Source organism: Coptis chinensis, chromosome 6, assembly GCF_015680905.1.
Source record: "Coptis chinensis isolate HL-2020 chromosome 6, ASM1568090v1, whole genome shotgun sequence".
In the NCBI taxonomy this organism is placed as follows: domain Eukaryota; kingdom Viridiplantae; phylum Streptophyta; class Magnoliopsida; order Ranunculales; family Ranunculaceae; genus Coptis; species Coptis chinensis.
This window is the reverse complement of record NC_141461.1, coordinates 99,727,465-99,755,231: the sequence shown is the minus strand read 5'-3', so window position 1 is coordinate 99,755,231 and position 27,767 is coordinate 99,727,465. Positions and strand designations below refer to the sequence as shown.

General features: G+C 33.9%; 1 long non-coding RNA gene and 2 pseudogenes across 2 annotated transcripts in view; 1 reads left to right on the top strand and 2 right to left on the bottom strand.

Moving 5' to 3' along the window:
* LOC147496105 (disease resistance protein At4g27190-like) overlaps positions 1-27,767 on the bottom strand; it is a 99,845-nt pseudogene that overhangs the window by 14,266 nt on the left and 57,812 nt on the right. The window lies entirely within an intron of this gene.
* On the top strand, positions 6,509-7,557 carry LOC147496109 (putative carboxylesterase 13 pseudogene; annotated as a pseudogene).
* LOC147496108 (uncharacterized) lies at positions 24,643-26,607 on the bottom strand. Its single transcript, XR_015199957.1, has 4 exons — positions 26,368-26,607; positions 25,647-25,677; positions 24,954-25,537; positions 24,643-24,862 (listed from the first exon to the last, which is right to left on the bottom strand). It is a non-coding gene; the product is annotated as an uncharacterized LOC147496108 (long non-coding RNA).

Below are 27,767 nucleotides of genomic sequence, written 5' to 3'. Positions count from 1 at the left end.
AAATTCAAAGGTGAAGCAAAATGACAAAAAAGAAATAATTGCATACCCTTTTATCATCTTCAAGGCCCTCCATTTGTTAGCAAAGCAATTCTGAACAGTGATATCAGCACCAGCCAGGGGCGGCTTAAGATAATCGAGGGCCCTAAGCAAAGTTCGAATAAGGAATCTTCTATGATTAATATATACTAATAAAAATTGTTACATTTTTTTATTTTTTTTTCTCACAACATCTTATTGATTTGTTTACGTTATTTCATATGATCCCAACTTTTTCTTTTTGTCTTTCTTGAATAGTCTTCACACAAACTTGAAACTTCAATTGATTTATTTAACAAAAAATTAAATAGAAGAGAGAGAGAGAGAGAGAGAGAGAGAGAGAGAGAGAGAGAGAGAGAGAGAGAGAAGAATGTAGAATAATTATACACCAAATAAAACAAATATAGAAAGAAAGAGAGATTATAGGGAAAAACCATAAAAGGCAAAAATATGATATAGGTAAGATTGAATTGTTGGTGTTATATATACTTGATTATTTGTTATAGGGTGATGAAGAACTTTAATAAATTATGGAAGCGTGCTACTTTTTGTTGGAGAAGGCGAGAGAACCGAAGGAGTTTAAGTGTTTAACACTACTTTAACAAATAAAAATTGTTACATCTTTTTTAATTTTTTTTCTCACAACATCTTATTGATTTGTATACATTATTTCATATGATCCCAACTTTTTCTTTTTTCTTTCTTGAATAGTCTTCGCACAAAGTTGAAACTTTAATAGATTTATTTAAGAAAGAATTGCAAATAGAGAGAGAGAATGCAGAATAATTTTACACCAAATAAAACAAATATAGGAAGAAAAAGAGATTATTCGGAAAAACCAGACAAAAAAATGATATATGTAAGATTGAATTGTTGGTGTTATACTTAATTATTTGTTATGGGGTGATGAAGAACTTTAATTATATTAGTTGTGGAGGTGTGCTATTTTCTGTTGGAGAAGGCGAGGGAACCGAAGGAGTTTAAGTGTTTAACACTACTTTAACAAATAAAAATTGTTACATTTTTTTTTCCTCACAACATGTAATTGATTTGTTTACGTTATTTCATATGATCCAAAGTTTATCTTTTTTATTTCTTGAATAGTCTTCGCACAAAGTTGAAACTTTAATAGATTTATTTAAGAAAGAATTGCAAATAGAGAGAGAGAATGCAGAATAATTTTACACCAAATAAAACAAATATAGGAAGAAAAAGAGATTATTCGGAAAAACCAGACAAAAAAATGATATATGTAAGATTGAATTGTTGGTGTTATACTTAATTATTTGTTATGGGGTGATGAAGAACTTTAATTATATTAGTTGTGGAGGTGTGCTATTTTCTGTTGGAGAAGGCGAGGGAACCGAAGGAGTTTAAGTGTTTAACACTACTTTAACAAATAAAAATTGTTACATTTTTTTTTCCTCACAACATGTAATTGATTTGTTTACGTTATTTCATATGATCCAAACTTTATCTTTTTTATTTCTTGAATAGTCTTCGCACAAATTTGAAACTTCAATAGATTTATTTAACAAAGAATTGCGAATATAGAGAGAGAGAATGCAGCATAATTCTACACCAAATAAAAATAATATTGAGAGAGAGACAACGAGATTATTGAGAAAAACCATATAGAAACCATATTGTTGGCGTATATATACTTGATTATTTGTCATGGGGTGATGAAGAACTTTAATTAGTTATGGAGGTGTGCTATTTTTTGTTTGAGAAGGCGAGGGAACTGAAGGAATTTAAGTGTTTAACACTACTTTAACGTGATTTTATGATTTCCAATTTGCCAATGTAAAAACGTTTATCCAACAGTTAAAAATAAATGAAAAACAATAGTGGGTTTTGGTTTTAATTTTTTTCTTTATTTCAATGGCTGGATTATATTGTGGGGGGGCCTTGGGCTACGGGGCCCTAAGCGGAGGCCTACTTTGCTATATGGTTGAGCCGGCCCTGGCACCAGCACCAGCAGCAACTTCATTAATCCTTCTAATGAATTCTGCTATTATCCTCTTGCGCTCCACAAGAAGTTGCTCCCCTTTAGCTACCATTAAGCTACCATTAAGACCAAGTTTCTAAGAAACAACACACAATAAATAAATTTAACACTAAAAAGAACCGTATACGCCATAGGCTTCAAGGAGCAGGGAAAATCAGCAGTTTGAAAGAAAAAAAAAGAGCAACCCAATAGTAACGGTACTTGTTGCGAGTTGAGTAGCTAGAGTATTTTGCACCGCATCCTTCAACATTTTTACTGATGCATCATTGATCCAATTTGTTTCCAGCAATCTCTTATTGGCAGCGGTGAGAGACTCTTCACCAGCCACCTCTTGGTGGTCGTTACTACCAGCACCAGGCACATTTGCATTAGAAGACGAAGACGAAGACATTAGATATGAGAGGAAGGGTGAGGGAGAGGGGGAAAATCTTGACTTGGGAATGCTCTTATAGAAAAAGTTGTGGGGGTGAGGTAGGGAGAGAAGAGGGGTCTGCGCCCGCGAGACTGACATATGACCAAGGGACTTTGTTTGAACGGTCCCTTGTTTGAATTCAAACTTGAGAGAATGAAAGTTTCCTATAGACCTTTTATTTTTGATTTTGATACTTTGTCCCAAGGACCAAAATATCGATATCGGTGAATATATCGGTGTACCCAAAAACCGATATATATCGGATATACCATTTTTTTTTGTGACCAGTCCAAACTATTTAAAATATCAGAAATATCATATATATCGAAAATATAATATCAGAAATATATCGGAAATATCATATTTATATTAAAAAATAGTCAAAAAGTCAAATGATATATATATATCGTATATATCGATTATATCGGTGATATAAAGTTTTATATTGGAAATTCTGATATATATCGAAAAAAAAGGTTCAATATTTGGTAGATATATGTCAGAAATATCGATGTCGGTGTACCAAAAAAACGATATATATCGGTGATATTTTGGTCCTTGCTTCGTCCTATACTCCTATAGACCTATAGAAGGAACAGTTTGAACTTCGAACGACTCCAACAGCCAGGAAATGAGTGGTCGTTCAATGCTTAATTATAAAAAAACTAGAAAGATATGCCATTGGTTAGTGAAAATGGATGGGTATCACTCACTAATATGGTTAGTGAAAACTGAGTACTTGATTCTAACTGCTGCATATTGATATGAGATAGATATCGACTGTTAAGAGGACTGTTCAGGATGGAGAGTAAGGAGAAAAGAAAGCTTCAGACAAAAACAGTTGAAACCCGACCGACATAGTCGTCCATTTTATGTCGACTCATTCATCGATTTCAACTCCTTTCATGGTGATTTTCTCTCCTAAACTCTTTGTTTTGAACGATCTTCCAACTAGTGGAATTTATCTCCAATCAATCTACAAGAGTTAGAATCAGGCTCTGATTAGATTCTCTCGAAAAGAAACCAATATCCCCTTATGGTTTGCCATTGTATGAAAAGATTATAAGGATCTACACTAGACCTTTTGGGCAACTTGGATATGAAGACACGGATTTCAAGAAATGACCTAATCGACTTAGAATCCTTTTCTTCTCTTCGCCGATGATACACATGATTTGTTTTTAGTCACTCCGTATGCGAAAGACCTTTAACTCTGGATGGCCAAGTACTCAAATGGACCATCAGTTAAATCTTTGGTCAATGCTGATACTTTTGTTACGAGGCTTCCTAATTGCTTTGCAATTCCTTCAAATATAACTAGGTGTAGAGGGTCAACTGCATTACTTAAGTTGGAATATATCAATTAATGTATTATGCAAGAATCGGGTATTTGTTTTCAGTTCACACAATTGAAGGCTAAAACTTTTTGGAAATCACCTGATGGGATTCAAAGCTAAATTGATATATTTTAATAATTTATTGTTGTCCGCTAACCAAAACAACCGGTGCTTTGTTGACAGTTACTAAATTTAAATGAAGTTACGGGCTATCACACACACAAAGTCACAAACCACACAGGGAAAGAAATGTGTAAAATCTGAATGCACACAAATGGTTGCATGGAGGAAGTGTTCTTTGCAATCCAGGAAGTTTAGACAGCTGAAACGTATGGTAGAGGTTATGTGAAGTGGTCCAGAACAGTTCATATTAGTTCCTAAGATCCAAAAAATACTGATACATGGATCTCTAAGCTTTCATCCATAAATCTACTCCAACGACTCTAATACTGAACCACTAGAAGAAAGGAAATCACCATTTCTTTAAAGTAGTCTCAAGTCAGGAAATTAGAATTTGGTAGCGTAGCTCAAGGCGTCTTAAGAACAAAGAAGACTTCCTCTCTTTACCAAACAAAATCAGAAACACACAAAACTAAACATATTGCACGACTAACACTCCAAATCATCATTCAATCCAGCACAAATATAGATGCTTCTATAACAAAGAATAATTTAAAAAGACACAACATGTAGGGTTTTTACCGATATCTCATGCATGATTCCTACGATATGTATAATTACACTATATCACATGCATAAAATAGCGCAGCAGAAACAAAAGATCGTACCTTGGTCACAGCTTTCAATTTGAAGTTCCAAGCTTTGATCTACAGGAGAAGATGATGTTCTTGGCACACTCAAGATCTTCTTCTTCTCAACTTTGCTTGAGTCAAGTTCCAACCACGAACGGGAAGCAACTTTTGTTCACGAACCAAGAACCAAGAACTGACAATGGCTAGGAAGGATACCACCTATGGAATCTCTACAAATTACTGGCTTCTTCTTTAGAAAATGTTGGAGGCCACCATTAAAGAGGAGAGAGCTTTTCTTGTTGTTTTTGGGATGATCAATATGTGAGGGGTGGGGGGTCTATTTATAGAGTTCTCCCACCTCCTCAATATTGGATAGGATAGAGTCCTATACTCATCTAATATCAGATATGATAGAGTCCTATACTCATCTAACATCAGATAGGATAGAGTCCTATACTCATCTAACATCAGATAGGATAGAGTCCTACACTCATCCCATATCAGATGGTTATCCTTATCCCAGTGGTTTATCTTTATCCTGGTGGGCGTTTATCCAGCCTTATTTCCAACATCTCCCACTCGCTACAATGGGCGAAGAAGGTTTCTAAGAGAAGCATTTAAGTAGAATGCTTAGCCATTTGTGTGTCTCACACGGCAAATGGTTCGTGTGACCCTAACACACGTATCATGATATCTGTGAAGTAGCAAGTCGCAATGAAAAGCACGACACAGTGATCTACCATGAAAGTGATATTAAAGAAGATGAATCCGGAAACTTAATATCCGGAGAGTGTGTGTATACCCCAAGATCTGTTTGTTTCATCACTTTGACAAATAGCACTCATCCCTATGAGTCCACACCATAAAGTCAAAAATGTATCACATGATTCACAATTATCATCAATTGTCCTGGCCAGGTAAAATCCCAATGACAAAAAGCGTCAAGATATAAACTTGCTTAATGACATTTAAACAACAAACATCATAAAAATTGTGATGAACATAGTTGTGATGAAATTGTGATGAAATGTCGAGATAAACATCAAGAATTTTTTGTGATGAAACCCTAGGTTGGAAGAGGAGAATGAAAGTGTATTTAGATGTTCAAGTTTTCTATTACATAGTTGCTTGATGGCTTAACCAAGTGTGCCAAAAAATTGTGAAAGGTTGTTAACGATTTTATTATACTGTTAACTTGACTCTTCCAGAAGCCGTCATAAAATCATCATATTTTCTTGAGGCATGTGTGATACACGAAATAATGTTGTAACATCCATCATAAAATCATCACATTTTCTTGACGCATGTATCATACACGACATAATGTTTCAACAACCGTCATAAAAATATCACTAAGACACCTATCTTGACGGTTTTCAACAAAGCGGTCAAGATAGATAAAAACCAAGCGTCATAATATGTCTTTTTTTTAGTAGCATCCAATATGAGTTATTAAGCTGTTCGATCTATTTAGAATCTAATGAGCTACAACAATTGTTTAACAGGAGAAATCTTGCATGGAATATGATATTGAGGGCTGATCGAGGATCCCACTCAAGGATAACATGGCCTACAGACGCTTTACTGTGAGATGAAAGAGCTACTTATGACTTGATCAGATTTTAGGCGAGATATATTGATCATGTTACTCAAGTTGGTGAACAAGCACGACCCTGCTAATGGACCACATTTAAACCAGGATTGAAGAGAGAGAAGTTGGAGGGGAAGTCAAAGAACACAAGGTTTTGTGGAGAGAATTTTTGGAAAAGTTGATTTTCTTTTTATTTCAAAACTAATTTTGATTTGTTAAAATTAAAAAAAAAATGGAAAAAAAGAAAATAATGATTGTTGTTTGCTGGACACGTGGGGTGGCACTTGTAGATTCTACCAGTTGGCGAACAAACTCGGACTCCTATATATATATGCATGGGCATAGGCATACCCTTAAGAACCAAAACAGTTCGATTGTTAAAAATGTCTCGGATAACCTTCGAATATCCCCCATTTATCCGAGTTTATGACGATGGTCGTAAAGAAAGACTCACAGATGATGTATTCGTTGCACCATCAGTTGATCCATCAACTGGCGTTTCCTCTAAAGATGTGAAGATCAAACCAGGAGATGTTAAACTCCCGCCAGAAAGTGTGTTATCAGCAAGATTATATCTACCCAAAGGAGCAAACCCGCAGTATAAACTGCCCCTTCTCATTTACTTCCATGGTGGTGGTTTTTGTATTGATTCTGCTTTCTGTGCAACTTACCACAATTTTCTAAATTTGCTAGTTGAAAAGGCTAATGTTGTTGCAATTTCAGTTAACTATAGAAGAGCACCAGAGTATTCTTTACCTATTGCTTTTCAAGATTCATGGACCTCACTTAAATGGGTATTTTCAAATCCTAAAGAAGAATGGTTGAATAACTATGTTGACTTCAATCGAGTTTTCATGGGAGGTGATAGTGCAGGGGCCACTATCACGCATAATATGGCGGTTCAAGCTGCACATTCTGAATTAAATGGGAAGTTTAATGGTATTCTAGTAGTCCATCCTTATTTCCTTGGTGTTAAACCACTTGACTCCGAAGGGGACATGGATTTATTAGGAAAGTTATGGACTACTGTTTATCCTACAACAAGCGGGCTCGATGACCCGTTAATAAATCCAGTTAAAGATCCAAATTTTAAGAAGTTGTCATGCAAAAAAGTTTTGGTGTGTGTTGCTGAGAAAGATGTTTTAGTGTACAGGGGAAAGTTTTATTATGAGCAGTTGGGAAAATGTGGGTGGAATGGAGTGGCGGAACTTGCGGAAGCGAAAGGGGAGAACCATGTATTCTTTCTCTCTAATCCTACTTGTGAGAATGCTGTAGAATTTTTTAAACTTGTGGTTGCTTTCATAAATGCATCAGAATAAGCGAGTATTCAATCTCCTCTTCTATATATGGTGATTTCCAAGTGAAAAGTTGTACTTGGTTACCTAGCTAACAATAAATAAATAATTTGTTTTGTTTCAGTTGTTTTTATACTGTTGTATTTAATGCTAATGTAAACATGTCTATGTGATTTTCATACTTGTTTATGTGGTCAAGTTAATTACAATGTTTTACTCTATATGGCGACATGCTCAAGAACACCAAAACCCTTGCGGTGGGCCTACTCAGGACTTCAGGAGATGAAGCCGAAGGCATTCAACTATTATTTGGTACGTACCAATGCTTTAAAACGGATTATGTCATCTTTGAAACGGATTCGCAATACCTCTATAATTGCATCAAGAACAACTCACAACTTTTGCCTTGGGAAATTATGTCCATTATAGCGAATATCAGGGACATGCTCTTGTTGAAATCTCAGTATAAACTCCATTGGACGTACAGGGAAGGTAACTTTGTTGCTGATCGATTTGCCAGGCTTGGGTCTGACCAGGCCAGTGATCCTACATGGTGGTCACATCCGATAGTTGAGAGCGAAAATCTAACTTCTAGCTTAATGAATTTGAATAGTGGTACCACTTCTCTATGGAGGCTAGTGATCTTACATGGTGGTCACATCCGATAGACGAGAGCGAAAATCTAACTTCTAGCTTAATGGATTTGAATAGTGGTACGACTTTTCTATGGTGTATTAGGCCTCCACATTGTGTTAATAGTTTACTTTTCAATGACTTAACTGCTGTTTGTACATTTTGTAATATCACATAAATAAAATTGCAATTACAAAAAAAAAAAATTAACCAAGACCCAACCCTTGCATTTGACTAGCCCTTGACGCCAGTCGTGAGCCTCAAGCATATGCAGGTAATCTTTTTTCCATTATGAAATGTTTCTATTATATACAGTTGGCATCAGTTGGAACAGTCACCTTCGGCGAGCTTGTAATGATTGGGAGATGGAGCAATATGTTAATATTTATGCTCTTTTGGAAAATATTGTCTTTACATATCAAAGTGATTCTTGGAGTTGGAGGTGGACCAAAGAAGGAACTTTCTCTGTTAGTTCTTTTTATGAAGCATTGCATGCCCATGATAGTCCTGACCGAACAACTAATATGGGGTCTCTTATGAAACTTGTATGGAAAGTCCCTATTCCGCTCAAGGTTTGAATTTTGTATTGGTCTGCGTTACAAGGCCGCACGCTAATGGCTGACTCACTGGTTTGTAGAGGTTTTGATGTTTCCCCCACTTGCACTATGTGTAGCAGTTTTAATGAATCCATCATGCACCTGTTTTTAATATGCCCTTTTGCTTTGGAGTGTTGGAGTGTTGTTCCCATGCAACTGATTGGGTCCGCTTTTCCAAGAATTGCCCAGATTGATACTGTGAATGAATGGTTATTAGCAAGGCCGAGGCTGAGAAGTAGGGGGTTTGGAGCGAAAATATGGAGATTGGTGCCCTATGATGTGATTTGGGCTATATGGAAGGCTAGAAACAATCACATTTTCAGGAAGAGACCACCAGATGTAGCGTGTACTTGTATTGAAGTTAAGGCATTTTTGTGGTATTGGACATTTGGTTTAATAAAAAAAAACAAACTATAACATCAGGGACATGGTTATGCATTGGCATGATATCATCGTTTAGGCAAAGAGCATAGGGGATTAGTACTTTAGGGGAGTAATTTGGGGTGTCTTTTTCTTCTATGTTTTGGTTATTTTTTTCTGTTAGAGCTTGCAGGTCTTGTAATAGAGGTCCTCTCTCATTGGCCTGCCCTTTCAGCTGCCCTTTTTGTATCTTTGGTACATTTAATAAAAGAAACTTATAAAAAAAAATGTTTCTATTATATACTTACTAGTAAAAGGGCATGAACCGTCTGTAATGAGAAATCGATCAGAACACTTTTGATGGACCTGGACACAGCACTAGACGATTTCAAGTTGTTGTTTAAATCACTAGACCACGGCTTATAACTATCCACAAAACTCATTTCTCGACGGCTTATAGCTGTCCACAAAACAAATTTCTAGGCGGCTTATAGTTGTCCATTTAAATTAAATACTAGATAGCCACTAATCGTCGAGAACAAAATCGACATCATTTTTTACAACATCCTATGAGACAGTTAGTAACCATCGATATTTGACAATCTCGACGGATATCAGCCATCCTAAATACACTATTATGACATAGTGAGAGCACTCAAATATTTGAGAGGTTGATGGTTTGAATCCATCTGGATCCAATTAAATTTTCGTTTTTCAATTTAAATTTGTGCTTTTTTTAATCAATCACCCTTTTTTAAGTGATGTCAATTGGCTTTTCTAATATCACTTTTCGAAAGTGATGTCAAACTATTTAATATTACAATAGCTAAAAAGTTATTTCTATTCTTATAACATTGCTTTAGGGCATCACTTTGAGAAGTGATGTTGTATCTTTACCCTTATGACATCTTTTAAAAAGTGATTTAAAATGTTACGACACTACTTCCAAACATCAATTTAAAAGCGATGTTAAAAACACCAGCTTTTAACATCACCACTAGTGACATCACTTTCGAAAGTGATGTGATATAGTTTTAACATCACTTTTTAAATTGTTGACTTTTTAAATTGTTGTAGTACGACCTTTGGGCCGATATCATAAATGAGGAGAAACGTTAATCTCGAACCAATAGCGAGGGGCACTACATGTAGATACATGATTCGATAATTAACCCACATATTTAAAATCAAAACGTTATTTAGTTTTATTGTTATGGACCATCATTATGAGAATGATTTGATTAGATGGTTCATTAATTAATTTTGGACCATTAATACAATCCTTTCTTACATCCACAACTTATGTTGCTGGATTGAGATTTATGGGCCTACAAGTATGCATGAAAAGATTACTCGGCTAATTAAACGAGTGGGAAAGTGTTGAATCATGAAAAGATGTTATGATGGGTATGGTAATCGTGTTGAAACCAAAGACGTCGTCATGGATGTTGGTATGATTTCCTTTAGATTGCAATACCTTTAGATCTGAAGTTTATTGGTGGAGTAAGTTTTTGGTGATGTTCATTTGGATATTTGAGTATGTTTGACTCAGTAATGCAGTAATGTTGTTACAAAATTATCGTAAGCAATTTCGTTATTGTCTGAATTGTTGGTAGACTAATATTTCTTTGATAATCTGGTTTTGGTTATCCTTAATTGGGAAATTCTAACTTCTAGTATGATTTATTTGTTTTATCACGTTTCTACGACCTTAATTAAATTTTGAATTCTCTGTAGTTATTTTCAGTGGTGCAGTGTCACAGGGTGGAGTTTTGGTTGAACTTTGTTCAACACCCATTCTTTTTACAAGAAATTGGTCCCAAGCCCTAATTTTGATTCAAAACAACTCTAGCGGACAGAGTTTTTTTATAATCGCTCACAAGGATACATTTCAAGTGAAAATAACCCTAAAAACCAATTTTCCAGTGAAAATAACCCTCAAGGACAAATGGCCCGGATTTGAAATAAATATTTTCTGATTTTACCCTTTCTGTCGTTTTACTATGAACAATAAGTGTTCATACCTTATGCTGATGTATGAACAATGATTGTTCATACCCAAATAGGTGAACGTACCTAACTTATACAATATATTGATGTATGAACAATGATTATATTGTTCATAGCCCATGTTGATGTATAAACAGTGATTGTTCATACTCTAATATGTGTTCTTACTGATCATACATTATGTTAAGGTATGAACATTGATTGTTCATACTCCAAAAATGTATCAACAATAAGAACAATTATTGTTCATCCCCGAAATATGTATGAATAATCAGAACAATGATTGTTCATACTCCAATAAGTGTTCTTATTTATCATACATTATATTGAGGTATGAACATTGATTGTTCATACCCCAAATAAGTATGAACAATAATTATTCTTCATTTATGAACAATTATTGTTCATACCCCAAATAGGTATAAACAATGATTGTCCATACTCCAATAAGTGTTCTTATTGATCATACATTATGTTTAGGTATGAACATTGATTGTTCATATCCCAAAGAGGTATGAACAATAATTGTTCATATGAACATTAATTGTTCATACCCCAAATAGGTATGAACATTGATTGTTCATACCTCAAATCGGTATGAACAATGATTGTTCATTGCTCATGTTGATGTATGAACTAAGGATATTATGGCGTTAAAGCTCCGCTTCTTTCTTTGTTTTACTTTTCTTTTCCGGTATCTAATTTTTTGGTTTGATCTATTCAAACTTTTCTTATATTGGCCCATATTGAAAGTGCATAACATTGAAACTTTTCTTACTAGATTTAACGCTATTGCTAGCTGAACTTATTGGAAGTGCATACCTTTTGCCATTGCTAGTTGAACTTATTATTTTTTTCTTATTTCTTTAGGAAATACAGCAATCACCAGTTTGTGGAAACTCACGCGATATCCGACCTCAATCTACAACTTGTCATTTGAAGAGTTACATAACAAAAACTGTGGTTGCACTTGGAGAAGTTTGCACTTTTTTGCCGACACCTCCAAGTTTGTATAATGTACGAATCAATGAGATACTCGATGATTTTGCACCATTGTATGAGGGAGATGGAAGACTTGGAGATATCGTGTTTGGTGGTGTCATTGCTTGGCCAAAGAATTATGTGGTTTTTCATTGATGGAGATAGATATGATATGAATCGATAAGAATGCATCTTCCTTTGGCGTGTCTTGTAACCTTGTAAATCCAAGTACATGGTGTATTATTTTGGTATGTGGATAGTGTTTACTTAGTTGTTGAATGCTTGTCTTGTAACAAGAGTTCATATATTTTGGTACTGTGTCAGACTTTTGTTTTTGTTGTGTCAGACTTGATCTAAGGGTTATTGTATACATTTTGGAATGATATAAAGATGTTTTGTACTTCATTATTCTTATGGTTTCAAAACAGTTTGAATTTAAATTATTTTGGTACCCCATCAAATTGAAGCTGCAGGTGGATCGATCTATTTTCTACTAGCATGAACTATCTGTAATGAGAAATCAATCGAAACACTTTTGATGGACTTGGACACAGCACTAGACGGTTTTGAGCTATTGTTTAAATCACTAGACCACGACTTATAACTGTCCACAAAATGCATTTCTCGACAGCTTATAGCTGTCCACAAAACAAATTTCTAGACGGCTTATAGCTGTCCATTTAATTTAAATACTAGACAGCCACTAACCATCGAGAACAAAATCGAAAGCATTTTTTACAACAGCCTATGAGACAGTCAGTAACCGTCGATATTTGACAATCTCGACAGATATCAGCTGTCCTTAATACACTATTATGACATAGTGAGAGCACTCAAATATTTGAGAGGTTGATGTATCGAATCCATCTGGATCCAATTATATTTTTGTTTTTCAATTTAAATTTGTGCTTTTTTGAATCAATCACCCTTTTTTAAGTGATGTCAATTAGCTTTTCTAATGTCACTTTTCGAAAGTGATGTCAAACTACTAAATATTACAATAGCTAAAAAGTTATTTCTATTCCTATAAGATTGCTTTAGCTAGTGCATCACTTTGAGAAGTGATGTTGTATCTTTACCCTTATGACATCTTTTAAAAAGTGATTTAAAATGTTACGACACCACTTCCAAACATCAATTTAAAAGCGATGTTAAAAACACCATCTTTTAACGTCACCACTACTAACATCACTTTCGAAAGTGATGTGATATAGTTTTAACATCACTTTTTAAATTGTTGACTTTTTAAATTGTTGTAGTACGACCTTTGGGCCGATATCATAAATGAGGAGAAACATTACTCTCGAACCAATAGCGAGGGGCACTACATGTAGATACATGATTCGATAATTAACCCACGTATTTAAAATCAAAACGTTATTTAGTTTTATTGTTATGGACCATCATTATGAGAATGATTTGATTAGATGGTTCATTAATTAATATTGGACCATTAATATTGGACCATTAATTAATAAACTTGTGGGAAAGTGTTGAATCGTGAAAAGATGTTATGATGGGTATGGTAATCATGTTGAAACCAAAGGCGTCGTCATGGATAACGTCATCATGCATGGATGTTGGTATGATTTCACTTAGACTGCAATACCTTTAGATCTGAAGTTTATTGGTGGACTAAGTTTTTGGTGATGTTCATTTGGATATTTGAGTATGATTGACTCAGTAATGTTGTTACAAAATTATTGTGAGGCAATTTCGTTATTACGAATAAGTCTGAATTGTTGGTAGACTAATATTTCTTTGATAATCTGGTTTTGGTTATCCTTAATTGGGAAATTCTAACTTCTAGTCTGATTTATTTGTTTTATCACGTTTTTACGACCTTAATTAAATTCTGAATTCTCTGTAGTTATTTTTAGTGGTGCAGTGTGGAGATTTGGTTGAACTTTGTTCACCACCCATTCTTTTTACAAGAAATTGGTCCCAAGGCCCAATTTCAATTCAAAACGAACTCTAGAGGACATAGCTTTTTTTATAATCACTCACAAGGATAAATTTCGGGTGAAAATAATTAAAACTGAAAACCAATTTTCGAGTGAAAATAACCCTCAATGACAAATGGCCCGAATTTGAAATAAATATTTTCCGATTTTACCCTTTCTGTCATTTTGCTATGAACAATGAGTGTTCATACCTTATGCTGATGTATGAACAATGATTTTTCATATATCAGTATAAGGTATGAACAATGACCCAAATAGGTGAACATACCTTATACAATATATTGATGTATGAACAATGATTATTCATAGCCTATGTTGATGTATAAACAGTGATTGTTCATACTCCAATATGTGTTCTTACTGATCATACATTATGTTAAGGTATGAACATTGATTGTTCATTCCCCAAATAGGTATCAACAATAAGAACAATTATTGTTCATACCCGAAATATGTATGAACAATCAGAACAATGATTGTTCATACTCCAATAAGTGTTCTTATTGATCATACATTATATTGAGGTATGAACATTGATTGTTCATACTCCAAATAAGTATGAACAATAATTATTCTTCATAAAAGAACAATTATTGTTCATACCCCAAATAGGTCATACTCTAATAAGTGTTCTTATTGATCGTACATTATGTTTAGGTATGAACATTGATTGTTCATATCCCAAATAGGTATGAAAAATAATTGTTCATATGAACGTTGATTGTTCATACCCCAAATAGGTATGAACAATGATTGTTCATAGCTCATGTTGATGTATGAACAATGATTAGTATGTTTGATGATCCACAAGGACTTAAGTACACATAGGTTTTATATCTTTTTTACCTCAACCCATTAGTATGTTTGAAAATGATTGGGGTTGGTAGTTAAACATTGCCATGAATATATGGTTCAATAACATAGTTGGTATTGTTGTAGTTGGTAACTTGGGATTTTTAAGTTGCAAAAAAAAAGTTCTGCTTATTTGTATATATATTTTCTTAGGCTACTCTTGCGTTTTCTCTAGTAGCTATTCAATATTCGTTTGTGATATAATAGATTCATAAGCTCAAAATGGCAAGAGCACTCAAATATTTGAGAGGTTGATGGTTTGAATTCATCCGGATCCAATTATATATTTGTTTTTCAATTTAAATTTGTGTTTTTGTGAGTCAAACACCCCTTTTTAAGTGATGTCAATGGGCTTTTCTAACATCACTTCTCAAAAGTGATGTTAAATTGCTAAATATTACATCAGGTAAAAAGTGATTTCTATTCTTATAACATCACTTTTGCACATCGCTTTGAGAAGTAATGTTGTATTTTTACCCTTAATCCCTAATGAGATCTTTTAAAAAGTGATCTAAAATTATATGACATCAGTTCCAGACATTAAAAGTAATTTAAAAGTGATGTTAAAAACACCAACTTTTACCGTCACTTTCGAAAGTGATGTGATATAGTTTTGGGTGAACTAGTGTTACCCCCCCCACACACACACACACACACACACAAATAACACACACAAAAAATTGGTCAACCCAATTTGACTTTTTTTTGTGAGTATTTAGGGGAGAGACCCTAATTTTCCATCTAGTGGGGGGAATCCTAATTGGCTCATCTAGTTGGGTGGGGGGTAATATTGGTTAACCCTATAGTTTTAACATCACTTTTTCAGTGTTGTCATATCATTAAATTGTTGTAGTATATGCCTACGCCCATGCATATATATATAGGAGTCCGAGTTTGTTCACCAACTGGTAGAATCTACCAGCGTCGGCCCACGTGTCCAGTAAACAGCTATCATTATTTTCTTTTTTCTATTTTTTATTTTATTTTAATAAATCAAAATTAGTTTTGAAATAAAAAGAAAATCAACTTTTCCCAAAATTCTCTCCGCAAAACCTTGTGTTCTTTGACTTCCCCTCCAACTCTCTCTCTCTCTCTCTCTCTCTCTTCAATCCTAGTTTAAATGTGGTCGTCATCTGCAGGGTCGTGCTTCTTCACCAACTTGAGTAACATGATTGACACCACAACAAAAATGAAATTTGACATCACTCGAAAAGTGATGTCAAAATACTACATCACTTTTGCAAGTGATGACAATAGTGGTGTCATAGAAAGTCGAAAGTTTTCACATTACTCTTAAAAGCGATTTGGTTAAGTGTTGTTATAAGTTGTTCGAAGTCACTTTTGAAATGATGACATAGGGGTGAAGAAATCACATCACTCAAGAAAGTGATGCCCAAAAGTGATGTTATTAGAACAGATGTCACTTTTTAGGTGATGAATATTAATTGGTTCAACATCGCTTTTGTAAGTGGTACGAAATTGTGTTGTTAAATGTCATTCCAAATCACTCTAAAAGAGAAGTCTAATTTTCAAAAAAATAATAATAAAAAAAATTATTTCGCACCATTCATATCCTTCGATGAATTACATTGCAAATAAGTAACAAGAAATTCCATTAAACTATATTACATTTCCACTTCAACAATATAGACAATTCAAAATCTAACACTCGTTTCTATGCGTTTACAAAGCTACAAATAAACACAAAGTTACTATGCCTTACACTTACAATACATTTGTTACATTGTCTTTATCCTTCCAGCCATGCATAATCTATCTCTTATTTTCATTTGTTAGAGAGAGTTGGGTCCCAAACAACATCAGTAACAATTCTTTCTTTGCGGAGGAAAATCAAACTTCCACACAAGAGCAAGCAACATGAAACATGAGCTATGAAAAATCATTGTTCATACATTAATATGAGCTATGAACAATCATTGTTCATACCTATTTGGGGTATGAACAATCAATGTTCATACCTCAACATAATGTATGATCAATAAGAACACTTATTGGAATATGAGCAATCATTGTTCATACCTACTTGGCAATCAATGTTCATATGAACAATTATTGTTCATACCTATTTGGGATATGAACAATCAATGTTCATACCTGAACATAATGTATGATAAATAAGAACACTTATTGGAGTATGAACAATCATTGTTTATACTTATTTGGGGTATGAACAATAATTGTTCATATATGAAGAATAATTATTGTTCAAACTTATTTGGGGTATGAACAATCAATGTTCATACTTCAATATAATGTATGATCAATAAGAACACTTATTGGAGTATGAACAATCAGTAGCTGTACTTCTCGTTCAAGATTGATTCTTTGCTGTTCCAAAGCCTGTACTGGGTTGGTGAAGACAACATTCTCACCATCTTGACGCTCGTCTTGAGTGTCATTCCTGGGGCATGCACTGGGAGTCGCTGGTCCGTCGGTGTTGGTCATAGGTTTTGGAGGGGATTATTCACATCATGGTGACCGACATTCTCCACACCCCCCCCCCCCCTTTTTCAGGTATCTCGTGCTCTTCTTCTCTCACAGCGACGCTGTGCGTGGTAGCACCACCCTTTGTTTTCTTTGCTCCTGCCATCACAATGGTAAGAGTTTTTAAACTAAATCAGTCGTTTGGAATGAATGTTTACCTGCTTCGGTCCCCACAGACGGCGCCACAAGATGTAGGGGAATTTCCAAGTATCCCCTTATCTTCCTCTGTGCCTTGTGATCTAGAAGCTTTTGCTGAGTAGAGAAGGGATGAGATAATTGTGAGTTCAGGGTTAAACCGTCTGATGGCTGCCTATGTATCTCCTTAGTTATTTAGGATAATCAAACCCTATTTTGAGTAGTTCCTAAGAGCGAATCCCAATGTTTTATATAGGAAGAGCTTCGATAGTCCTAGCTGGGTTAGGGCGAACCTCACCGCTTGTGAGTTCCTTTCCATCTTTGAACTCTGCCTTCCTATTAGAAATCATCTTTTTATGGAAGTTTGAATCTAGACCATATCTTGCTAGAGGCAGGTTTCCTTGTTGATCATAATGTCCCATCATATATGGGAAAATTATATCTAAAAGGTAACTCTTAAGATATGTCATTATGATTTCTTCCTTATCATGAAAGATCGCCTTCTTCAGTTTCCTTATGTTCAGGAACTGTCCATATCAGTTCCTAATGACTTGGAGAACTATTATGTTTAGAGGCGGTCAGTCACGTGCCCGGCACATGTCCACTAAACACTCGTGCTAAGCACGAGATCACTTATCCACAGAACTGATCCGATGGTCCTCGTCTTATTCTGGAAATCTATAGTCTTAGGTTATTTCCCATACACGTGTCCTCTATCCAATGACGGGAAATCCCCCTTACAATATCTATCTCCATCAATGAAAAACCACGTAATTCTTTGGCCAAGCAATGACGTCAGCAACCACGATATCTCCCAGTCTTCCATCTCCTTTATACAATGGTGCAAAATCATCGAGTATCTCATTGATTCGTACATTATACGAACTTGGAGGTGTCGGCAAAAAGGTGCAAACTTCTCCAAGTGCAACCATTCTTTTTGTTATGTAACTCTTCAAATGACATGTTATAGATTGAGGTCGGATATCGCGTGAGTTTCCACAAACTGGTGATTGATGTATTTCCTAAAGAAATAAGAAAAACATAACAAGTTCAGCTAGCAATGGCAAAAGTTATGCACTTCCAATAAGTTCAGCTAGCAATGGTGTTAAATCTAGTAAGAAACGTTTCAATGTTCTGCACTTTCAATATGGACCAATATAAGAAAAGTTTGAACAGATCAAACAAAAAAATTAGATACCGGAAAAGAAAAGTAAAACAGATAAAGAAGCGGAGCTTTAACACCATAACATCCTTGTTCATACATAAACATGAGCAATGAACAATCATTGTTCATACCTATTTGGGGTATGAACAATCAATGTTCATGTGAACAATTATTGTTCATACCAATAGGTATGAACAATCAATGTTCAAATGAACAATCATTGTTCATACTTATTTGGGGTATGAACAGTCAATGTTCATATGAACAACAATCAATGTTCATATGAACAATTATTGTTCATACCTATTTGGGATATGAACAATCAATGTTCATACCTAAACATAATGTATGATCAATAAGAACACTTATTGGAGTATGAACAATCATTGTTTATACCTATTTGGGGTATGAACAATAATTGTTCATATATGAAGAATAATTATTGTTCATACTTATTTGGGGTATGAACAATCAATGTTCATACCTCAATATAATGTATGATCAATAAGAACACTTATTGGAGTATGGACAATCATTGTTCTGATTGTTCATACATATTACGGGGATGAACAATAATTGTTCTTATTGTTGATACCTATTTGGGGTATGAACAATCAATGTTCATACCTTAACATAATGTATGATCAGTAAGAACACATATTGGAGTATTAACAATCACTGTTTATACATCAACATGGGCTATGAACAGTCATTGTTCATACATCAATATATTGTATAAGCTAGGTACGTTCACCTATTTGGGTTTGAACAATCAATCATTGTTCGTACATCAGCATAAGGTATGAACACTTATTGTTCATTGTTAAAGGACATAAAGGGTAAAATCGGAAAATATTTATTTCAAATCCGGGCCATTTGTCCTTGAGGGTTATTTTCACTCGAAAACTGGTTTTCAGGGTTATTTTAACCCGAAATTTATCCTTGTGAGCGATTATAAAAAAACTCTGTCCTCTAGAGTTGTTTTGAATCCAAATTGGGCCTTGGGACCAATTTCTTGTAAAAAGAATGGGTGTTGAACAAAGTTCAACCAAAGCTCCACACTGTGACACTGCACCACTGAAAATAACTACAGAGAATTTAGAATTTAATTAAGGTCGTAGAAACGTGATAAAACAAATAAATCATACTAGAAGTTAGAATTTCCCAATTAAGGATAACCAAAACTAGATTATCAAAGAAATATTAGTCTACCAACAATTCAGACAATAACGAAATTGCTTACAATAATTTTGTCACAACATTACTGCATTACTGAGTCAAACATACTCAAATATCCAAATGAACATCACCAAAAACTTAGTCTACCAATAAACTTCAGATCTAAAGGTATTGCAATCTAAGGGAAATCATACCAACATCCATGACGACGTCTTTGGTTTCAACACGATTACCATACCCATCATAACATCTTTTCACGATTCAACACTTTTCCACTCGTTTAATTAGTCGAGTAATCTTTTCATGCATACTTGTAGGTCCATAAATCTCAATCCAGCAACATAAGTTGTGGATGTAAGAAAGGATTGTATTAATGGTCCAATATTAAGTAATGAACCATCTAATCAAATCATTCTCATAATGATGGTCCATAACAATAAAACTAAATAACATTTTGATTTTGAATACGTGGGTTAATTATCGAATCATGTATCTACATGTAGTACCCCTCGCTATTGGTTCGAGATTAACGTTTCTCCTCATTTATGATATCGGCCCAAAGGTCGTACTACAACAATTTAAAAAGTCAACAATTTAAAAAGTGATGTTAAAACTATATCACATCACTTTCGAAAGTGATGTTACTAGTGGTGATGTTAAAAGCTAGTGTTTTTAACATTGCATTTAAATTGAAGTTTGGAAGTTAAATTGATGTTTGGAAGTGGTGTCGTAACATTTTAAATCACTTTTTAAAAGATGTCATAAGGGTAAAGATACAACATCACTTCTCAAAGTGATGCACTAAAGCAATGTTATAAGAATAGAAATAAATTTTTAACTATTGTAATATTAAATAGTTTGACATCACTTTCGAAAAGTGATATTAGAAAAGCCAATTGACATCACTCAAAGATGTCATTGACCCTTCATTTATTGGTATCTCATTTTTTTTTGTTTTCTTCTAAAAAAGGTATTAGAAGAAGCAAGAACAAGATCTTTAGAAGCAGTTCATTTCAAGCCACAAACACCCATTCAAAAGAAGATCATCATACAAACAAGAACAAGAACATAAAGAAGAAATGGTTGAGAAATGCACTTCTTTTCGGGAAATTGAAGTGGGTTCAAGAAAAAAGATTTGGTGAGATTGCTAGAATGCCTTATTACAGCTAAAGCTATAAAAAGAAACAACCAATCACCTTAGATACAGACTCTGACAGGTCTAATAGAGATAAATGCATATTCTAAAAATCCCATTTAAATCAGGTGCTGGATAATATTGGCAACAACGCGCCTATAAAATCAGCTATAAAATAGCACATGTTAAATTACTCATAAATCTACTGGCAAAGGACACAATCTTTATCTCCATAAATACTAGACTAATAGATATAATGTATACTAATTAAGAGAGAAAACTGACAGTAAACATTACAATGTGAGCAACATGAGCGACAAAATACTTATTTCGACTGACACACAACCTTGCAAAGTATCAAGACATATTACATTTCAAAAAACTAATACCAAGTTTCAAAATTAACAAAACAGCAGTGGGTGTTGCTTAACAATTTCCAAGTTTTGACTGATACCCTACTATTATTTGCATCAGACTCAAGCGTATGGTCAACTCAGAAAACACACAAATAACTCTATCTAATGGGCTTTACTTGGGCTATTTATTATTTAAAAAACAATAAATTAAAAGACACCACAAATTTTGGACATCTTAATACAATATAAGGCCCATTAACTATTGATATGATTTTATAGTGGAGCCTGTTAGAGAAATCTAAACCTTATTTCTAGACAGTTGTTAGGGGCCTTTTGTTGCACTAAAACGTGGGGGCCTTTGACGGCTGCCTAGATAGCTTGCCCTAGAGCTGCTTAGCCAGAACCACAAAACGATTTAGCTTTTAGTCCTAATTATAATAGCAAATTGTGTTCGTCTACAATTTTTCGTTTTTTAAAATTGACGCTTGACTGAGTTGAATTAGCGTTGACTGCGAGTTGACCATTTTCTAACATTCATTTTTTAATGAAAAATGTTTACAATACACTGCACATGTCATGCACGCAGGATACTTGGGGACCAAACAAAAATATTGTGATTAACAGTAGGATTTATATTGGGGTTATGTAGATTTATAAAAGCATTATGGCGCTGAAGTAACTATTTATATGGGTTACTAATATAAGCATACATTAATTAACATAAGAAAATTAAATATATATGATAAGAGCTCAAAATTGTAGTTTTAACCCCTTAATAATCATACTTTTAGACCAATTATGCGAGTAATAAATAAGAGTTAATGTTGATTACGTGTTTTTATGTATTTCAGGCAATAAAGTCAATTATGTGCAGAAATGTGCCACTTTGGCGAGATAAAGGAGCAAGGGTTGGTTGCTAAGAAGTTCTGTGATAAAGGCCAAGATTCAAGGAGACAAAGCTTTTGTAAAGCCCGTCAAAACTGAAAAGTTAACGGGCAGAAATAGTGCACAAGTCGGCAAAACTTCAGAAGATCATATCTTTGGACTCAGACCTGGGAATTGGGCCTACCTTATGTCAAAACGACCGGCTCGGAAAGAGCTTTCCAATGGTCCAAACCTTGGCCCAATCAGAGGAGCAAAATTGGACGAAAAGTCTGTTGAAGCCAGATCTAGCTGAAGAGCCCTTTTCGGACTGAAAGAATTGGGTTTTGGGCCCGATTTTCCGGCCCAAAACATGGCTCCAAGCCCATGCACGATTTTTGGATCTGAAGCATATAAAAACAAAAGCTTAGCACTTTGTTAGGGGTAGCTAATTAGACCAAAACTATAGATAATTCTAGATCTAGTTTTAATTGTTTTTAATTAAGTTTAGTTTCATTTCATTCCTTGTTTTAGATTAAACCTTTAAATCATTGTTCTTCATTGATTAGATAAATAAAATAGTAGATTCTTGTTCATTTCGATTTTGTCATTTACAATTGTTTAGATCTAATTTTATTTATTGTTTGTTATTCATTTCGTAGTTATTGATTTTTCGGTTGGATTATTGTTTAGTTAAATTTTATAAAGTTAGAATCTTTATATTATGTCGTATTCAAATTCATATGGACATGATAGCGTAATGATTCTCGGCTAAACCTCCATTATTAGAGGGGTTGAAGAAGCCTTGATGAAGCTTGATCTTTGTTAAACTTAGAAATCGTCGTGATAGTTATTCCACTCTAGAGGTGGTTGATTCGCCATGAGAATGGATGGACGACCTCACATGCTAGTTATTGATTGGTAGAGATGCCATGGATAATTAGGGATTAGAATTACTATTTTGATATGCGAAGCATTCAAGTTGGATCACGATGAGTCTTTGTTAGTTGATTAAGTCGAGTTAAGGTGGATTCAATTCCCTTTAATTCTTTGTCTAGATCCAAACCCTTAGCATTCTATCATTTCGTTATTCGTAACTTGTTAATTGAATTCACCTCGTAGTATAGAATTCCCCTCGTAAATCTCTCATTAGACTTTAGACCGATTAGTTGACACGAAACCATCGCATGCTAAAGAACTAGGAGTGGAACGAATCATCTACTCCACTATAGCTCAATAGGATTGAGAGTAGAAATCTTTGATACGTAAGTGATTCCCAAGTTCAGTTTTAGTTTTACTAGCGTTTAGAGTTCTCGAGAGCTTTATTCATTGGTAAAACTAGCGTTTTACCATTGTATCAATATATATTAGAGCTTAAACCGCAGCTTCCACGCTTCCATAAGAAAAGGAAATTAACAAGAATAACAAAACAAGAAAGCCAACGTTAAAAAAAAAGAAACATACCTACCGAGAAGTACATCACGAACTTTAATATGGAAAGTCCTAGGCTATTCTTCTTCTGCTCCTTACAATAAACGATATAACCCTCACTTTTATTAGGTCCTGCTATTAGAACTTTAGATTCTATTGGTGCAATAGATTTCACTTTATAAATTGAACCCAAATGTTTCGGCATCTTTGAGAATGATATTTGTTTTCTCACTGTATAACCTATGAAGAATTAGTTCGATCTGAACCTGTATGACTCTTTCTCTGTGTATGTGGGCATCGAATTGTAGCATTTTTCATCTGCACAAGTAACATTACAACAGTACAAAAGATGTTTGCTTAATGAAGTTGGGAGATAGTTAATGTGCTATTCAAACTTATAGCATTTTTAATCTGGACAAGTAACTGTACAAAAAATGTTTTGCAGGGAAGATAGAAGAGGCTTTCAAATTTTCAAAAAAAAATGGGGAGCAAAGAATACCTAGCTGATATTGTCTCTTATAATTGTTTCCTTAAGGTTCTTTGTGACTTCAAAAAAGCAGACAAAGCGCTTACGCATTATCTGAGAAGAATTTGGAAGCAAAGACATACAATAATTTTGAAAAGCTTGCTCAATGTTACACTATATCTACTATGAATGCCCCAGAACATAGGTGCTCCTTATTGTCTGCAACACTTGATGCTCCTAATGATTCTCATCCTCTACTGGCACGCTCATTGCATCTAAAAATATTCTGGGATGCAGGTTTAAGATGAATGGGAAAGCTTAGCCACTTGATCTATCACCAACTTCCCAATTAAAAAAAACTCCTTTAGCAATTACTTTGCCGCCAATAGCAACTACTGCTTTATTAGTTGGGATTATTGCAGTTGTAGTAACAAGATAAAATGGTAATAGGATTAATTCGATCCACAAAAATCAGAACACGAGGATTGACTGAGACATTTTCAAACGAAAAGAAAAAAGGGGTATCCTACACATTCAAAAACACTTTAAAACATAAACGGACTAACAGAGTAAGCAAAATATATTGATTAACCATCAATGCAATATACAATTACTAGACTATGTAGTAAAAGACTAACATAAAGGTAAAACTAACAAAAGATACAAGTCTGCCAAAAGATAATACAAGTTGGTATTTAACCCCAACTGAAGACAACCCAACGACACAGTCATAAAAGCTACCAAAGGCACCATATCAAAAGCAAAAACTATGTACCACAGAGCATCCAAAATCTGTTGACTTGAAAAATAAAATAAAAAATAAAAATATCAGAAGATATTAATTAAACTGTAAACAAAGCAAAAAATTTATGCAATAAAAAAAAAATTACCTAACAAGTTTTAATGACGATTTCTTCTTCAAATTTTTTTAGTCTTCACATTCCGACCACTCGAACTTCCTTCATCATAAAGTTCTTCAATGCTCTTTGTTTTAAAATGAAGAAGTTCTTCCTTTCTAATAACTTCAACCAAAAAAATCACACGTACACTCCACTAAACTGATTCTATCAAAGTTCTTATCATAATAATTTTGTACATTAATTCTCCACTTGAACGTTTTTGGAAAACAACATTATAGCAGGACAGGGAACACAATCACTTTAAGAAAAAAAAAACCCCCAAAATTAGTAACATTATCATTTTAAAAAATCAAAATAAAAAATTAGATTTAAAAAAAAAAACATACTCATTCAATAGGTTTCTCATACTGAGAACTAACTTTTGAGTTTCACTATTTATATATTGATTACTGTCACCACAGTGTCTACAACACCTCTTCTGCTTGACTTTTTTAATCAGATATTGAAAAAAATCAAACACATAAATTCTTTCTCCGTTATCAATAACATACTTATTTGCCAGCCAGATATCATTAGGAGAATTAAAAAACATCATAAATTTACAAGCACGATCCCTACAAAGCAAAAAAATAGAGACAAATACATTAGTAATAAATAAAAATTCACTTCAGTATAAACTTTAATAAAACAAAAAATAAATAAATAAAACAAATAAAACCTTACTCTTCCATTGAGAAAAATATTCCAAAAGAACCTATAAAACAATAAAAAACAAATACGTATAAGACATGGGAAAAAAATTTACTAAAATATCAATATGTCCCACAACAACCACAACCCCCAGATTCCCTTTACAAATTACACACTTAACAATAGCAAATTAGGAAACTAGAGTGAATTAAAGCCTCTTCCATTGAAGCTATGGCTATCTCTAATCAAAATAGTCCTATCTAATCGTCAAATTCATCTTCATTCATAATGTAAAACAAATATTGCAGTCTTTCGAAAAACACAGAAAATTGAAGAACTACCTCTTTGTAGATTGTCATAGTACCCCCACTTTGAACCTTAATAAATGGCAATTTGAAGTTCATAACACATTTTTTATGCTGGGATTGGACGTTTAAGTTATCACATACTTTGAAGCTTTGGCGGAAACAAAGAAAAAAATTGTAATGCGAAACCTATATCAAAACTTTCACTAACCAACACATCATCATTTAGAATTTGGTTTTCTTCCATTACTACTATCATTATCTTCATCTTTTGAGAGAGGGAAAGAAGAAAGTTTTGATTTGCTAATTATTCCGGTCGGGCTTCTTCTACTGTTAAGAATGCTGAATTTCCTTGAACTAAAATGCTTAAGGATTAGAAAACAACACAACCAAAACTCACAATTCTTTTCGACCAAAAATTAAGATAATAATTAGAGAATAGATAGTACCTGAAGAAGCTTACTGAGAAGACTTGGATGAGTGTCTCTCTTTTGCACAATCTACTTACTGAATCCTATAATCAGAATTTGAGAAAGTAATGATAACTGCAAAAATTCCATGCTCGCGATCACAATTGCTATAACAAAGTTAAAGCGCAATCATGTGATGCAAATTATCCAAGAAATAAAAACTTTTAATAATAAAGAGGACCGTAAAAAGAGAATAGAATGGGAAAAATAGAAGTTACCTTTAAGAGCGACTGACTTCACTTCTTTCTTAAGTTAACTGAAATAGATACTCCAGAGATAAGTTACAAATATGACTAATTGACTACACGTGTGGAAATTAGACACCACGTGTTAAGTAGACTAATAAAGACATTATGCGTTAAGTGGTGGAAAAGTAGACTTTGGGCCTCAAGAATCCCAAACCGACCAGGCCGGCCTAAACCCTAATAAACCTTATTTCTAAACAGTTGTTGGGGGCCTTTTGTTACGCTAAAACGTGGGGGCCCTTGGCGGCTGCCTAGATAGCCTGCCCTAGAGCTACTATGCCGGAACCGTAAAACGATTTAGCTTTTAGTCCTAATTATAATAGCAAATTGTGTTGGTCTACAATTCTTCGTTTATTAAAATTGACACTTGACTGAGTTGATTGTGAGTTGACCATTTTCTAACATTCGTTTTTTAATGAGAAATGGCTACAATACACTGCACATGTCATGCACGCAGCATACTTGAGGACCAACCGAAAATATTGTGATTAACAGTAGGACTAAATATTAAAACTCCAAGGAGAAAATCAACACTTTTAAAATAAAATCATTTTTAAGATAAACTCATTTGATAGGTTAACCAATTTGCAATCTTAAAAAAATCAGAGCGAGAATACACGTGTGGAAATTAGAGATGCAACTGGTTAAAGTGACAAAACGTGTTAAGTATACATGGGCTAACAATTAAAAAACTAAAAACTAAAATACACCACAAATTTTGGACATCTTAATACACTATAAGGCCCATTGAATAAAAAAAAAATTCTTTCTCTCACGCACATATTCAAATTGGAAAAGTCATTGAATTCAAAATTTAACTATTGGAATAATTTTATAATGGAACCTGTTTACTTCACATTTTTACAAAAAAAAAGTATTTACTAATTTTTTCTTCCTTTACATAAATTAAGTAAAACGGCACCCGTTCAATGCTTAGTAAAGTGTATATTAAGTTACATAACTAATCTACACTGCCCATTGATAAAAAAAAATAACCTTTTAGTCTAACAAATTATTGGCGATGGGAACTTTGATCAATTAATTTACTGTCTGAGTTTCAATATAGTTTGGAAGTAAGATTTTTTTATACATATACATAATAATAAATTGGAAAAAAAAATCTATATAAAAAGG